The 18,011-nt window shown below is 37.3% G+C and overlaps 3 pseudogenes; all 3 read left to right on the forward strand.

Moving 5' to 3' along the window:
* The first annotated feature begins 3,012 nt into the window (after nucleotides 1-3,012).
* Nucleotides 3,013-4,980, forward strand: LOC132174624 (L-type lectin-domain containing receptor kinase SIT2 pseudogene; annotated as a pseudogene).
* A 4,046-nt stretch (nucleotides 4,981-9,026) lies between these two features.
* LOC132176564 (L-type lectin-domain containing receptor kinase SIT2 pseudogene) lies at nucleotides 9,027-12,142 on the forward strand (annotated as a pseudogene).
* A 2,384-nt stretch (nucleotides 12,143-14,526) lies between these two features.
* Nucleotides 14,527-16,554, forward strand: LOC132176128 (L-type lectin-domain containing receptor kinase IV.2 pseudogene; annotated as a pseudogene).
* The last annotated feature ends 1,457 nt before the right edge of the window (nucleotides 16,555-18,011 follow it).

Consider the following 18,011-nt stretch of genomic DNA (forward strand, 5'->3'; position numbering starts at 1 on the left):
TAAATTTATATATATTTGTTATTTGTATATATATAAGACATATGAACGAGCTAATGAGTCGGGCAAATGAACTGGTCAAGCTTTAAACGAGCTGAGCTCGTGAGCTTCTATCGAGTTTTCTCGAGCGAGTCGGATTATGTATCATTTACTAATTGAGCGAGTTTCTACAGTAACAAGCAGGTTTATACAATATCGAGCTCGAATTCGAGTCGAGTTAAACTGAGCAGGTATTGAACTTTAAAAGTGCATTTTAACTATTTTTGAAAATTTTGAACCAAACATGTCAGCTTTTTATTTGGCATAGCTTTCTATGTATTAAAAATACCTTTTAGCCTCCTTAATCCTAAACACGCTCTAAGTGAGTGCACTTCACCAACGGTTTACAGTGTGGCACTCCACTGTTAACCTATTGTAAAAAGATGCTTTAGAGCACGTTCATATGTGTAAAGCTTACATTTACAAGTAATTATTGTAAAAAGCGGCTTTAAAGCATGATTGAGATTATGTTTGAAAAATAGAATTTTTAAATCAAAAAACGTTTTTTTGACAAAAGTTTCATTTTAAAACTTTTGCCAAAAGTGTACTTTTGATCATTTTTTAGCTTTTTAGACTCTTAAAGCACTTTCAATATTTTTTTACCAAACATGTAATTTTTTAAACGGACTTTTTGAGTGTTAAACGCAATTTTAAATCCTTCAAACACACCCGGAACGGTGTCAAAGCCCATTGTCAAAGACAGTGGCATGGATCACATTATTTGTTTGTGTGAATAGAGATTTTGATATGAAATCTTGTTTCCATGCATGCCTAGAACGGTAGAAGATACTATAGCAATAATATACCTAAAAATAGGGATCCTAATTGATATTGTTAATTAACCCATAATTGAGATCACCCAATTATAACTATAATTTGTTCAATATTTAAAAAAACAAGATCGAGGTCTTACTTATGAGGTGGGCATCTAGACAAAAATTCCCTACAAACAAGCTTCTAAGAATGATATGTCATTTAGACACGTGAGACATGTTTTCCGTAACTTAACACTAATATTGCAATTAGGTGAAGATGACGGGACAAACAAAGGTTATTACAATAGCTTATTTAAATGACCCCTTCTGTTAAAAACCAAAACAAAAACAAAAACCAAAAACAAAAAACAGAAAACAACAAAAACAAAATCAAAAACAACAAAAAACCGGACCCTTGGCAAGTGATGCCAATATCGGCCGGCTTGATATTTTGGGCACAATGAAAGCCTTGCAGGTTGAATATATATTTGCATGAAACCAGCAAACAAAACTTCCCTTTCTATCATTTATTTATCATATGGACGAAAATTCACTAAAGGTCTACACCCCACTCTGCAAACTCTGAATTATTAAAGCAGATAAAATGTAAGCTGCTTTCAATTGCTTTCCGAGATTGACAATCGATTGCTTCCAAGGATTCATTGTAATGCAAGTTGATGTTTTACTCAGTTAATGTTGTCTTTTCAAATTTCTGGTTTGATTATGAAAGATCAAGTTGATATATATATATATATATATATATATATAAGCTGCTCGATCGCATGCAGTTGATCTGAAGCATTGAGGATGAAAGTTTCTCACAAGAGGCCAAAGCTAGTTAGCATGAACACTAATAAGTTTTACAAGGTCCTGTGTTAAAGTATTGATTAAGTGATTAAATTTATCTTTTCTTATCAGCTTAAATTTATAGGATAACTGGTAATTTAACATAATATTAGAGCCTACCACAGGATGAATGGAGCCCACACTACTTATCTCGTGACAAAGACCAGTAAAAATACTGGTTTGCACGTGAGAGAGGGTGTTGAGCAATGATCCTACATTGCCAGTGGAAAAGATCTTGGACATGTTTATAAGGAATGTGCAACCCTCTTTTATTAAACTAGTTTTGTGAAATGAGTTAGGCTCATGAATTTTTTCGCTGTATGCACATCAAAATTTCACCCACATTGAAAATATTTGCAATGCATTTTTTTTCTTCTATTATGTCCAAGTGATGGTAAGATTGCCAAGAGTTTACTCAAAAGGTATTTACGAAGCAAAGACTTTACCTATTTTTTGTCAGGCTTATTTTACTTAAAAAATCATATATTCTGCATTTTGGATTGAGACAATCTTGGTGGTATTAGAAAGCTTATTCAGAGGACTAGAATTTTGTATTTTATGAAAATTCGTAATTTCAATGTTTACTAGGAGAAAGTTGTTGTTCTGTATTTTTTTTTTTTTACCGTAAAGTGTTTTGTTTCGTTTATTATTATTTTTTAGGGTTTTGAATTTAGGCCTTAGTGGCCAGTTCATGCATTTTGATGAGTTTATTGATATAAAACACTCGATGAGTAGGTTTTTTGTTTCTTTTGCCTCAATTTCTTGATATAATATTGATTTGAGAAGAATTGTGATTCTATTGTTATTTGCTATTGCGAACCCACTTTGTCACCCTACATCAATTGACATTGGCATATATGTGATATAACTCTGGTTTTTCATTATAATTTAAATTTTAAATACTACTTGCTAAAATGTCTTAGAAAAGAGTAGAGAAAAATATAAATAATAATAATGAAATATATATATATATATATATACATTTTAGGAATACATTAAAAAATTACTTGTCAACATTTTAGACGGTCATTTATCTCAATTCCAGCTATTCTCTTGAAACATTCAGTTTATATAATATATATGACCAAACATATGTCATCTCTTTGGAGGGTGATTTGTTGGTTTCAATAACTGGCTGGCTCTTTGTTTCACTTCTAACGGCTAACCTGAAGAGGTTTCTGAATGCTGATGTTTTCTATTTGAGGGAGGATTCGTTGGATGAAATCTTTCAAAACCATCGTCAACGGACGTAGGTGGCAGCAAGGGTACTGGTGCATATAACCCTTTTTTGTGGTTCACATTTTGTCTGCTACAAAACTACTTTTCCAAGTAAACAATCTTCTTTCTTCTTTGGGAGGTAATTGTTTGGTTAACAATGAATATGGTATTTGTTTGTTTAACGTGTCTCATTTCTCACAAGCTTCACACATTTTTTTCACCTCTTTTTGCAATGGCAATAGTTCTAATTACATAACTTCATTTTCTGATACTTCTCTATGTTTCCTGTTTTTCCTTGGCCGTTGCTCAGGATAATGGCTTCATCTACAATGGCTTCCACAATCAAGGACTCAATCTGGGTCTCGATGGAATCGTAGAAATCCGCCCCAATGGTCTATTGCAGCTAACAAACCTTTCACGCCAAGAAGTTGGGCATGCTTTCTATCACTTCCCAATAAAATTCAACACAACTAATTCGTCTCTTTCATTCTCTACCAACTTTGTGTTTGCCATGGTTCCTGAAGTGGATGACCTTGGTGGTCATGGCATGGCCTTCACCTTCAGTCCCTTGACAGACTTCACCCATGCTCTGTCAAATCGGTTTCTGGGGCTCTTCAATGATTCAAAAAACGGCCTTCCTGCAAACCACGTCTTGGCAATCGAGCTTGACACTGTTCCCGAGTCTGAATTTGGAGATATTACAAAACATGTCGGAATTGATGTGAACGGCATGAAATCAGTTGAATCAGCTCCTGCAATGTATTTTTCCAATGAAGAAGGGAAGAATATAAGCGTGGAGCTCATGAGTGGGAATCCAATCGATCTTTGGATAGACTATGATGAAACAGAGAAGTTAGTGAATGTAACACTTGCTCCAATCACAATCCCAAAACCAAACCGGCCTCTGTTGTCAACACACGTTGATTTGTCTCAAATTCTCTTGGATTCCATGTATGTTGGTTTCTCTGCAGCCACAAGTATACCTGCAAGTTACCACTACATTCTGGGATGGAGCTTTAATAAAAGTGGACCAGCACAGAGCCTTAATTTTTCAAGCCTTCCTTCACTTCCCCAACAGAGGAAAAGGAAGGAGAAACCAAACCTAGTGATCATCACTTTTCTCATGGCAGTAGCGCTTGTGCTGATAACTGTCGCTGGAGCTGCTGCTTACATTTTGACAAGAAAGAAATGTAAAGAAATACGAGAAGATTGGGAAGAAGAGTATGGTCCCAACAGGTTCAGCTACAAGAATCTTCACAGAGCAACCAAAGGATTCAATGACACGGAGCTTCTTGGAGAAGGAGGTTTTGGAAAGGTTTATATAGGAATACTTCCTTCTTCTAATCTACAAATTGCAGTAAAGAGAGTCTCCCATGATTCCAAACAAGGTATGAAGGAATTTGTGGCTGAGATCGTTAGCATGGGAAGACTGAGGCATAGGAACTTAGTGCAGCTCCTTGGTTATTGCCGGCGAAGTGGGGAACTCCTCTTGGTGTATGATTATATGCCCAACGGAAGCCTTGACAAGTTATTGTATAGCAATGAAAAACTAAATCTTAACTGGGTTCAACGATTTAGAATCATCAGAGGAGTAGCATCTGGCCTTCTTTACCTACATGAAGAGTGGGAGCAGGTTGTTCTACACCGAGATGTAAAAGCAAGCAATGTTTTATTGGATGCTGAATTAAATGGAAGGCTAGGAGATTTTGGGCTTGCAAGATTACACGACCATGGTAGCAATTCCCAAACCACCCGCGTGGTTGGGACTGTGGGTTATTTGGCTCCGAAGCTTTACAAAACAGGGAGGGCAACCACTTGCACTGATGTGTTTGCTTTTGGAGCTTTCATGCTTGAAGTGGCTTGTGGAAGGAGGCCGATAGAGGTACCGGCCACCCAGGGACTGCCTGAAGGGGTGATTTTGGTTGATTTGGTCTCTCAGTGCTGGAGAAGAGGAGCTATCCTTGATGCTAGCGATCCAAGATTGGAAGGTGATTATATGGTGGAAGAAATGGAATTGGTTTTGAAACTTGGCCTGCTTTGCTCACATGCAATACCCGCTGCAAGGCCTAGCATGAAGCAAGTGATGCAGGTTTTGGATGGTGATGCTGATCGGCTGAAATTGTAATTAATAGAGTTTTCAAAATCAGTATATTAGTATGCATATGTATATCTAGTTTGTAGCTTGTGAATGCTTTAAATGGGAGGTATTAAAAAGTTTTGGAAGAAGAGGGATTGTAGTATTAGCATTTATAAAGCCTAACTCATACCATTCTATTGCTTTATAGTAAGAAATGCTTGGCTGTATATGCTTGTGTGTATGCTTTATAGTACGGTGCAAAACAGCTGCTAATCGTTTTTCATAAAAATTCAAAACACTTTCTTAAGCCATAAATTGTTGCATTATTTCAATTATTTTTTTAATTAACGTAGCGTACTGAATTATAATCTAGGACCTTTCTTTTAAACATAATTTTACACCATACACCAAACGGCAATTCATCATTCTTTTCACTTTTTCCTGTGTAACAACCTAGGAAGAAGCGCAGCACTAGCACTACATGAGGACGTCAGGAGTTTGAGATGGAGAGTTTGTAACAGAGCTTGCTCTGTTTCTCCTTGTCTTGGGAGAACTTGACACGAGATCTGAGTTTGGCAAGAGATGGGGAGAAAGAAACTTTGAGAGGAAAACAACCAAACCGAATCTAATTTTAGAGATTCAACATTTTCACCAGTCACGCTTGTGGTGTTGTTGTTGCTGGGTTTAGCTCCAAAGCGACAGTGGTTATGTGGTTTTCGATCTTCAGCCAACCGAAATGGAGAGAGAGTGAGAGAATGAACTAGAGAAGGCCAAAATAAGACATGATGATTTGTCAGAATTCAAGAATTCTAGGGTTCATAGTCATTTTATAACTTGGAAAATTTATCAATAATTTCTAGCGATTTTAATTTAAACACTAGGAATATTTCTATGGTTCCTATCTGACAACTCATTAAATCAGTTAAAGTTGGCTGCTGCACATGTACTAAATTTAGCTTTACTTCAGTTTCAGTTTGAACTTATTCTGTTCATTCTGTTTATTTTGTTTTTGTCTAACTTGAAGTTACTTAGTTCTACATTCTTGTTGTCAATGTAACTGAGTATATAAGTTGAATTCATTCATTGTAATCATTAAGATTGAATATACAGAGAATACATCTCTACAATTCTTTCTGTCAACTTGTTCAATCTTCTCCAATCTTCTTCTTCTTTCTCTCTTCCTCTTCTTCTCTTCTTTTCTCTCATCTGTTCATCATTACTCTATTTCATTGCTGATTCAACAGAGCAAGCTCTGCTTGACATGGTATCAAAGCCTTTCACAATTTTGTGAAGCTCATCTCTTCAATGGCACCAGAACTTGTTAAATGTTAATCCTTCTTCTTCTGCTTTTCCAAACACCAACACCATTCCAAACAATCAGTCCATCGATCCTTCCAATCCCCTTTTTCTTAACATTGAAAAAGGTAAAAGGCTAGGTTGGTAGCAAAAGGGTACACCCAATGTGAAGGGTTGGATTATCATGAAACCTTCTCACCCATGGCCAAAATGACAACAGTTAGGGTTTTCTTTGCACTTGCAGCAGCTAAGGGTTGGTTGCTTCATCAATTGGATGTGACTAATGCATTTTTACATGGGGACTTAGATGAAGAAGTATACATGACTATGCCTCTTGGTTTTGGTGCAAAGGGAGATACAAAGGTTTGTAAATTAACAAAGTCTTTGTATGGTTTGAAGCAGGCATCAAGGAATTGGTTTTCTAAGTTCTCTACCACCTTAGTTGATCTTGGTTTCATTCAATCTAAGGCTGACTACTCCTTGTTTACGAGGCTCAAAGGTTCTTCATACATTGCTCTCTTAGTCTATGTTAATGATGTGGCCATAACAAGCAATGATTCTAAGGCTATTTCTGAATTTATCAGAGTCTTAAATGATAAATTCTGATTGAAAGATTTAGGACCTTTAAAGTATTTTTTGGGACTTGAAATTTTTAGAAGCACATAAGGCATTTATGTATGTCAAAGAAAATATGCCCTAGAAGTTCTTGAAGATTCAGGCCTCTTAGCTTCTAAACCGGTCTCTTTTCCCATGGAACAAAATCTTAAACTATCCAAGGATGCTGGTGATCTCCTTTCAAATTCTACATGTTATGGGGGATTAGTTGGCAGATTACTCTATCTTACTATAACTCGGCCTGACATAGCATATTCAGTACAAGTCTTGAGTCGGTTCATGGACAAACCAAGACAAACTCATTTAGATGCTGCCACCAGGGTATTGAGATACATAAAGAACTCTCCTGCTCATGGGCTTATGTTTTCGGCACAATCAGATTTTCATTTGAAGGCCTTTTCAAATTCAGATTGAGCAGGCTGTGTAGATACTCGAAGATCAATTATTGGATTTTTTGTGTTTCTTGGTAATTCATTAATCTCTTAGAAGTCCAAGAAAGAGCAAACAATTTCAAGATCTTCTGTTGAGGCAGAATACCGTGCAATGGCATCTACTTGTGAATTAATGTGGCTATTTTCTTTACTTCATGATTTTCATATACCTCATTTAAAGGCTGCCTTGTTATTCTGTGATAGTAAGTCTACTCTCCACATTGCAGTCAATCCAGTCTATCATGAAAGAACAAAGCAATTAATTGTCACTTGATTAGAGGAAAGATTCAACTCGAAATTCTTAGAACTTTACATGTTTCCTCTCAAAATCAGTTAGCTGGTATTTTTACAGAAGGACTTTGACTTAAGGATTTCTCTCATTTGTTGTCCAAGATGTCTGTTAAAGACATACACCATCCATCTTGAGGGGGAGTATCAGACAACTCATTAAATCAGTTAGAGTTGGCCGCTACACGTGTACTAAACTTTAGCTTTACTTCAGTTTCAGTTTGAACTTATTCTGTTCATTCTATTTATTCTGCTTTAGTCTAACTTGAAGTTAGTTAGATCTACATTCTTGTTATCAATGTAACCGAGTATATAAGTTGAATTCATTCATTGTAATCATTAAGATTGAATATACAGAGAATACATCACTACAATTCTCTCTCTCAACTTGTTCAATCTTCTCCAACCTTCTTCTTCCTCTCTTCCTCTTCTTTTCTCTCTTCTGTTCTTCATTACTCTGTTTCACGGCTGATTCAATAGAGCAAGCTCTGCTTGACAGTTCCTGATAAACAATGAGAATTTTTGTTTAATAAGTTGCGTGAATTTAGGTGCGCTTTAAACAAACGACAATAATAATATAATCAACGGAGTTTATTATAAATGCCGACAAAAAACAAGACTACCCTAATTGATATTGTTGACCCACGATTGAGACCGCCCAAATAACGATAACTTTGCTCAATAATATTCCATTCAGAAAGAAGGTCTTACAAGGTGGGCATCTAGAATTTCCAACGACTCTTATTGTCTTTTATGACATACATATATTGCAAGTAGGTGAAGATGACAGGACAAAACGAAGTTAATTTAGTGCAGTAGCTTATTTGAATGACCCATTCTGCAACACTCCGGTCCATATTAAGAAGATGAATAATTTCCATAGAACGAATAGTTTATAGAAACACTCATTCAAAATTTGACTAATCCTATTGCCTTGACATTTTGAATACAATGAAAGCACAAGCGAAACCAGCATCCAAAATTACCCTTTCTTTCACTGATCATATTGACGAAAATTCACTGAAGGTCTAGACCCCACTCTGTAAACACTGAAGACTGCCTAACCACACCACTGTCTGCAAACTTTGAAATATTAAAGGAAATATGTAAGCTTTCAATTGCTTAATTGCTACGAAGAATTCATTGCAATGCAAGTTGATGTTTTACTCAGTTAATATTGTCTGAGTATTTATATATGATGGCTTCAAGTTGATATATATAGCATGAACAAAAATAAGCTTTCCAAAGTCCTGTATGCACATCAAAATTTCATCTACATTGAAAATACTGGCACTGGAATTTTATTCTATTTTATTTCAAGTCAGGGTAAGATTGCCAAGCCTTTATTCAAAAGGTATATATATGAGGCAAATCCTTTATTCAAGAAGGTACTGGCAAATAATTTTCTATAGCACGTGGTCTGGAAAAAATATTAATGTAGTATTGATATTGACCAAACCTCTGTCCTCTTTGGTGAGTGCTTTGTTGGTTTCAATGAATGCCGTGCTCTTTGTTGGTTTCAATAAATGCCGGTCCTCCTTAGAGAGTGGATTCCCTTGATGAATCTCTCAAATCATGGTCAACTTAGGAGGTGTGGTGCACATCTCCTATTTTGTGGTTCACATTTTGGCAGCAAAGAAGTCGGTCTGTCTTCTTTATGAGGTGTTGAAGCTCCTTCTTGTCCAAAGATTTTAAATTTTGTAAGTCAGGATTTGAGACATTTAAACAGATAAAAGCCTTCTGTCTACAAAGAGGAAGATCTTTCACCTCTTTTTCCAATGGCAATAGTTCCTAGAATATCACTTCATTTTCTGATACTTCTCTATGTTTCCTATATTCCCTTGTCCCTTGCAAAAGATGAAACCTACTTCATCTACAATGGCTTCCATGATAAAGCCAATCTGCGTCTTGATGGAATCACAGAAATCCACCGCAATGGTCTACTGCAGCTAACCAACCTTTCACGCCAAGAAGTTGGTCGTGCTTTCTATCAGTTTCCAATGAAGTTCAACACAACTTCATCTCTTTCATTTTCTACCAACTTTGTGTTCGCCATGGTTCAACAGGTGAAAAATCTTGGTGGTCACGGCATTGCCTTCACCATCAGTCCCTCTAGAGACTTCTCCCATGCTCAAGCAAATCGGTATCTGGGTCTCTTCAATATTTCAAATAACGGCCTTTCTACAAACCACATCTTGGCCATCGAGCTTGATACTGTTCAGGACCCTGAATTTCAAGATATTGCAATGAATCATGTGGGAATCAATGTGAACGGCATGAAATCAAATGAATCAGCTCCTGCAATGTATTTTTCCAATAAAGAAGGGAAGAATATAAGCTTGGATCTCATGAGTGGGAATCCAATGCATCTTTGGATAGACTATGATGAAGCAGAAAAGTTACTGAATGTAACACTAGCCCCAACCACAATCCCAAAACCGAACCAGCCGCTCTTGTCAACACCCATCGACCTGTCTCAAATTCTCTTGGAATCCATGTATGTTGGTTTCTCTTCAGCCACAGGTACACTTGCAAGTGATCACTACATTCTTGGATGGAGCTTTAATAAAAGCGGACCGTCACAAAGCCTTGAAATTTTGAGACTTCCTCAACTTCCCCGACAGGGGAAAAGAGCGATACCAGGCCCAATGATCATGACTTTTGGCATAGCAGTAGCACTTGTGCTGATAACCGTCGCTGGAGCTGCTTACATTTTGAGGAGGATGAAATATGAGGAAATACGAGAAGATTGGGAAGAGGAGTATGGCCCCCACAGGTTCAGCTACAAGAATCTCCACAAAGCAACCAAAGGTTTCAACGACACGGAGCTTCTTGGAGAAGGAGGTTTTGGAAAGGTTTACAAAGGAATACTTCCTTCTTCTAATGTACAAATCGCAGTAAAGAGAGTCTCCCATGATTCCAAACAAGGGATGAAGGAATTTGTGGCTGAGATCGTTAGCATGGGAAGATTGAGGCATAGGAACTTGGTGCAGCTCCTGGGCTATTGCCGGCGAAGAGGGGAACTCCTCTTGGTGTATGATTATATGCCCAACGGAAGCCTTGACAAGTTCTTGTATAGCAATGAACAACCAAACCTTAACTGGGTTCAACGATTTCGAATCATCAGAGGAGTAGTATCTGCCCTTCTTTACCTACATGAAGAGTGGGAGCAGGTTGTTCTACACCGAGATGTAAAAGCAAGCAATGTTCTCCTGGATGCTGAATTAAATGGAAGGCTAGGAGACTTTGGCCTTGCAAGATTATATGACCATGGTACCAATCCTCAAACCACCCTTGTGGTTGGGACCGTGGGTTATTTGGCTCCGGAGCTTACTAGAACAGGAAGGGCAACCACTTGCACTGATGCTTTTGCTTTTGGGGCTTTCATGCTCGAAGTTGCTTGTGGAAGGAGGCCAATAGAGCTACCGGCCCAGGGACTGGCTGAAGGGGTGATTTTGGTTGATTGGGTCTCTGAGTGCTGGAGAAGAGGAGCTATCCTTGATGCTAGCGATCCTAAATTGGAAGGTAATTATGTGGTAGAGGAAATGGTATTGGTTTTGAAACTAGGCCTGCTTTGCTCAAATGCAATACCAGCTGCAAGGCCTAGCATGAAGCAAGTGATGCAGTTTTTGGATGGTGATGCTGATCTACCAGAATTACCACATGACAGTGTTTCTTTTGGTGCATTTACAAGTAATGAAGCATCCGATTTCATGTCATTTCCTTTTTCCCAGGCTTATGCGCCTTCCTCTTCCATGTCTAGCACTGATTCAATCCTGAGAGTTGGTCGTTGAATTTGCTGTCTCATGCTATGTGTAAGCTAGATCATTTATGCTTGGGACCAAATCAAGGAGGGCCACATAGAAAGCTTATAGATCACTTGAAGGTGGGAGAGAAGAGAAAGAAGATCACTTGGAGGTGACAACATACATGGCAACTCCTCTAGAGATAACAATTGCAAAGACAGTGATAGTGAATTATAACTGTAGTCTTCGTGTTTGTATAGATTACGATTGTAATCGTTTATCTCTATCTTGTGTGTACCTTGATACTCATATATACAAGTAAGGAAGAAATCCCAATTCTATCAGCTTTGATGGTATCAGAGCAATAAAGACTTACAGTCGTGCGATCCTTCCCTTTATTTTTTCTACTCTTTTTCTTTCAGCACTTTTGTCAAACACTTGGTCTTCTTATGGCTACTCCACTTTCTTCGTCCACCAAGGGTTCCACCAATTCCAATTCCAATTCCTCCTCTTCTTCCTCCACTGCTCCACCAGCCTCCATCAGTGGTAGTCTTGTATGCTTATAACTATTACTCGGCCAGGTGAGTCAATTTATGTCTTCTCCTTAGCATCTTCACATGGTTGTTGTTTGTAAAAATCATTCAATATCTTCTTCAGGTTCTCTAGCACTACATAATGGATCTCCTCTTAAGCTTATTGCCTATGGTGATGCTAATTGGGCTACATGTTCCGACACCCATCTTTCTACATCTGGTTGGCCCATGTATATTGGTCTTTGCTTTGATTTCATGGAACTGCAAGAAATAGGAACAACTTTCTAAATTTTTCACTAAACTGAATATCATGCTATATTTGTTGCACCACATAAGAAAAAAACAATGGTACATAAAGTGCAATAATTATAAAAAGTTTTACGTTGATTTCTTATTAGGTAAAACTAAAAATTTCAGTTGTAGCTTACAAATGTATGATATCATAACCTAGTAACCCCATGTGGGCCATACGGTACTGAGGCACTACAAACTACGAGGCGTGGACGAAGACATTAAGGATTTGAGTAGAGATTGTGATCACGATGGCGTTAAGGATTTGAGTAGAGATTGTAATCACGAAGACGTTAGTGATTTGAATAGAGATTGTGATCACGAGTACATTAAGGATTTGAGTAGAGATTGTAATCACGAAGACGTTAGTGATTTGAATAGAGATTGTGATCACGAGTACATTAAGGATTTGAGTAGAGATTAGATATGAGTAGAGATTGTAATCACGAGGACATTAGGAATTTAAGTGGAGATTGTAATCGCGAGGATGTTAAAGATTTGAGTGGTAATTGTGATCACAAGTACGTTAGGGATTTGAGTGGAGATTGTGATCATAGGTGCTAAGTCCGACGTTTTTTTTTTTTTTTTTTTTTTCACATGTCCACATAAGAGGGGAGGAGGGGAGATTCGAACTAGTGACTTCTGCTTTATAAGACGTGGTCTCTAGTCGATTGAGCTACTCATTGAGAACGTGCTAAGTCCGACACTGATTTCTTACTAGATGACACAGAAATTTATAAATAAATTTAAGACATTCCAATTGCAATTTCATTAATCCTTTCTTTACTGCTCATTTTCATGCAAATAATACATGTGTTATTCAATTGTAACAAATCATGAGCCAGAGTTTTACTCGATTCGTGAGACTTTTTAACAATCAAATCACTTATTTTCCATTTAATAATAATAAAAAAAAAATCACTTATTTTCCACACATGTGCACTCATTTTTTTCTGGTTGCTATAATTAAGTTTTGAAATCAACCTGATTTCATTTTTGAGATCATACAAATTGCATCTTGATATGGGAGACAGCTAGACGCGGCAAACATCTCGAAACACGACAACACGTGGAACTCGCTTGGTCGTTTTTACAGGTATAATATTATTATAGGAAAATTTATTTTCAAACCCTCTTATCTAATCTAATATTCTAATATATTTCAATAAAAATTATTTTCATTCCATTTTTCTAGGGTTAAATTCACTTTACCCTTAAAATTTCAACGTTTTTCAATTCGAATCTCAATGTTTAAAAATTGACAATGTACTCCTTAATATTTTAAAAAATTTTAATTTAGACGCTCTGTTATTAATTTCCATCTAATTGGACGGAAATCATCTTACGTGTATCTCACATGGGATTTTAATGCTCTCTATTTCAATTTTGCCCCCATAAAAACTTATAAAATTATGTAATTACCTTTAGTTTCATAGGCTTTAATGAGAATAATTACGTAATTTCATTAGTTTTAATACCGGTCAACAATATTCCTATTTAGTTGGGTTTCATCGATACCAATTTTGATGATTAAATTCATAGTTTTGATGTTGTATTTATCAAAACTCTTAAAAACATTATATGCATTATTGCCCGGGTTACAAGCTAGTTGTTACGAATTTATTTGGGTTTCATCAATACAGGTCAACAATATTCCTATTTTACATATATACTATTGCTACATGCAGTATCTTAGACGCATGGAAAGAAAATTCCATCTAAAATGAAGAGGTCTGACAAGGTGGGCATTATAAAATTTCCAACGACTCTTGTTTTGTCTTTTTTGACATACATGTATAATATATTGCAATTATATGAAGATGACAGAACTAATTAATTAAACAAGTTTATCCAAATGACCTCTTCTGTCAAACCCCATTTTCTTTTTTCTTTTTTTAACATAGAAAATAAACCCCAAACACAGCTGTCTGTAAATTTTGAATTAAAGATAGCATAAGATGTAAGCTTTCAATTCCCTTCCAATGTCTACCATTAAGGGGTTGGTTTAATGACTAGAAAGTGATTAGTAAACACTAAGATATGGTTTGAATGTCGAAATGAAAATTTTCATATATGACTTTAATAGTTGGTCTCTCCCGCCTGATATATATATATATATAGTATTGACATTGACCAAACTTCTGACCTCTATGGAGGGTGATTTGTTGGTTTCAATGAATGCAGGGCTGTTTGAGGGTGTGTTCTTTCGATGAATCTTTCAAATCATGGTCAAAGTAGGTGGTGCATATCCCCTGTTTGTGGTTCACATGTTGGCAGCCTTCTGAGTTAAACCTGTATCATTTCTCATTGAGATTGATTGAGACATTTATGCAGATAAAGGCCTTCTGTCTACAAAAAAGGAAGTTTTGTTCTTCCTTTTTTCCCACTCTTTTTCCAATGGCAATAGTTCTTAGAATATCACTTCATTTTCTGATATTTCTCTATGTTTCCAGTATTTCTTTGTCACTTGCTCAAGATGAAAACAACTTCATCTACAATGGCTTCCATGATAAAGCCAATCTGAGTCTTGATGGAATCGCAGAAATCCACCCCAATGGTCTTTTGCAGCTAACCAATCTTTCACGCCAAGAAGTTGGTCGTGCTTTCTATCAGTTTCCACTAAATTTCAACACAACTAATTCATCTCTTTCATTTTCGACAAACTTTGTGTTTGCCATGGTTCCCGAGGTGAATAACCTTGGTGGTCATGGCATTGCCTTCATCATCAGTCCCTCGAGAGACTTCTCCCGTGCTCAAGCAAATCGGTTTCTGGGGCTCTTCAATATTTCAACTAACGGCCTTTCTACAAACCACATCTTGGCCATCGAGCTTGATACTGTTCAGGACCCTGAATTTCAAGATATTGCAATGAATCACGTGGGAATCAATGTGAACAGCATGAAATCAGTTGCATCAGCTCCTGCAATGTATTCTTCCAATAAAGGAGGGGAAAATATAAGTTTGGATCTCATGAGTGGGAATCCAATGCATCTTTGGATAGACTATGATGAAGCAGAGAAGTTACTGAATGTAACACTAGCCCCAACCACAATCCCAAAACCAAACCGGCCTCTTTTGTCAACATCCACCGACCTGTCTCAAATTCTCTTGGAATCCATGTATGTTGGTTTCTCTTCAGCCACAGGTACACTTGCAAGTGATCACTATATTCTTGGATGGAGTTTTAATAAAAGTGGGCCATCACAAAGCCTTGATGTTTCAAGGCTTCCTCCACTTCCCCGAGAGAGGAAAAGGAAAGAGAAACCAAGCCATATGATCACGATTGCACTCATTGCAGCAGCATTTGTGTGGATAACCGTCACTGGAGCTGCTTACATTTTGAGGAGGAAGAAATATGAAGAAATACGCGAAGATTGGGAAGAGGAGTATGGCCCCCATAGGTTCAGCTACAAGAATCTCCACAAAGCAACCAAAGGTTTCAAAGACACGGAGCTTCTAGGAGAAGGAGGTTTTGGAAAGGTTTACAGAGGAATACTTCCTTCTTCTAATCTACAAATTGCAGTGAAGAGAGTCTCCCATGATTCCAAACAAGGGATGAAGGAATTTGTGGCTGAGATCGTTAGCATGGGAAGATTGAGGCATAGGAATTTGGTGCAGCTCCTAGGCTATTGCCGGCGAAGGGGGGAACTCCTCTTGGTGTATGATTATATGCCCAACGGAAGCCTTGACCAGTTCTTGTATAGCAATGAACAACCAACCCTTAACTGGGTTCAACGATTTAGAATCATTAGAGGAGTAGCATCCGGCCTTCTTTACCTGCATGAAGAGTGGGAGCAAGTTGTTCTACACCGAGATGTAAAAGCAAGTAATGTTCTATTGGATGCTGAATTAAATGGAAGGTTAGGAGACTTTGGCCTTGCCAGATTATACGATCGTGGCACCAATCCTCAAACCACCCGTGTAGTTGGGACCGTGGGTTATTTGGCTCCGGAGCTTACTAGAACAGGAAGGGCAACCACATGCAGTGATGTGTTTGCTTTCGGGGCTTTCATGCTGGAAGTGGCTTGTGGAAGGAAGCCTATAGAGCTACAGGCCCAGGGACTGGCTGAAGGGGTGATTTTGGTTGATTGGGTCTCTGAGTGCTGGAGAAGAGGAGCTATCCTTGATGCTAGCGATCCAAGATTGGAAGGGAATAATTATGTGGTGGAGGAAATGGTGTTGATTTTGAAACTAGGTTTGCTTTGCTCACATGCAATACCAGCTGCAAGGCCTAGCATGAAGCAAGTGATGCAGTTTTTGGATGGTGATGCTGATCTGCAGGAATTACCACATGACAACGCTTCTTTTGGTGCATCTACAAGTAATGAAGCATCCGATTTCATGTCATTTCCTTTTTCCCAGGCTTATGTGCCATCCTCTTCCATGTCTAGCACTGATTCAATCCTAAGAGTTGGTCGTTGAATTGGCTGTCTCATGCCACATAGAACACCTATAGATCACTTGGAGGTTGGAGAGAAGAGAAAGAAGAAACTTGCACTATACCGTCTAGGTTTCAAATGTAAGAATTTAATGTCCCATATTACATGGCCCATATGAAAATTAATTAGACTTTTAATGTTATTTAATTCTAATCTTATAAAATTGTTGGTTAATTACGAGAAATGGTTTCCCATTTAATGAACTCTTGCATTGATGAAGTGGAGTACTTATAGGTTAGGGTTAAATTCACTTTATTCCTTGAAATTTCAGGAATTTTTCAATTCGAGCTCTAATGTTTAAAAATTAGCAATTTACCTCATAATGTTTCAAAAATTTTCAATTCAGACCCTGTTCCTAACTTCCTTCTAATTGAACGGAAATCATGCCACATGCGTCTCATGGGATTTTGATGCTCTTTATTCTAATTTTTCCCTCATTAAAACCTATGAAATTACATAATTACTCTTAATTTCATAAGTTTTAATGATGGTAATTATGTAATTTCATAGGTTTTAATGAGGGCAAAATTGGAATAGAGGGCATATATCGAAATTCGCACGTGGGATGATTTTCGTCCAATTAGACCAAAATTAGTAACGAATGTGTATATTGCTCATTTTTAAATATTGGGGTTCGAATTTAAAAATTACTAAAATTTCAGAGGTAAAGTGAATTTTCCGCTATAGGTTAATAAGAAAACGTAGCGTGATGTAACTTAAGAGGATGAAGTGAGAAAAACTATTTTCTAATGTTTACATGTCAAGATGTCATGAAAATTTGATTGCTAAGAATTAATTTGGTATGTTCTTTGTGAAAATCATTTTCCATAATTTTGATGAAAACTGAGCAGAGTGAACGCAAACGAATTCTGGCCATTTATTTGATTACGGTCAACGATATCCACGTTAAACGTGGTTGAACGATTTTCTGCCGGTTTGCTAATTTACTCGGTAGCCATTAGACGGTTGACTTTTGAGTTTTGACTTGGTAATCGTAGGTGCATGGTTGGTTTTGAGTAGAAACCGCGTGCCAAAAGATTGAATTGTTGTTGCTGTTAAAGATACAGTGGCCCGTGTTACACGGTATATATATATATATATATAAAGAAATTTGTGCTATTTTGTTATTACAAGCATGTGTCTGCATCTTGGACTTATAAAAGGCTCATGGTGGGGGTGTTATGAAAGTAGAATTCTATTGCAGGAAGAGGACGTTGGCATGACTCACAAGCACGAATTCCGTCAAGTTCTGGAGATTATCTTTGCAATAGTTTAATTAAATAATGATGCTATTTTGTTATTAAAAGCATGTGTCTGCATCTTGGACTTATAAAAGGCGGCCGGGTGTTATGAAAGTAGAAGTCTATTGCAGGAAGAGGAAGTTGGCATGACTCACAAGCACGTATTCCGTCAAGTTCTGGATATTATCTTTGCAATAGT

The sequence above is a fragment of the Corylus avellana genome, chromosome 8 (genome assembly GCF_965113065.1).
Source record: "Corylus avellana chromosome 8, dhCorAvel1.hap1.2, whole genome shotgun sequence".
In the NCBI taxonomy this organism is placed as follows: Eukaryota; Viridiplantae; Streptophyta; class Magnoliopsida; order Fagales; family Betulaceae; genus Corylus; species Corylus avellana.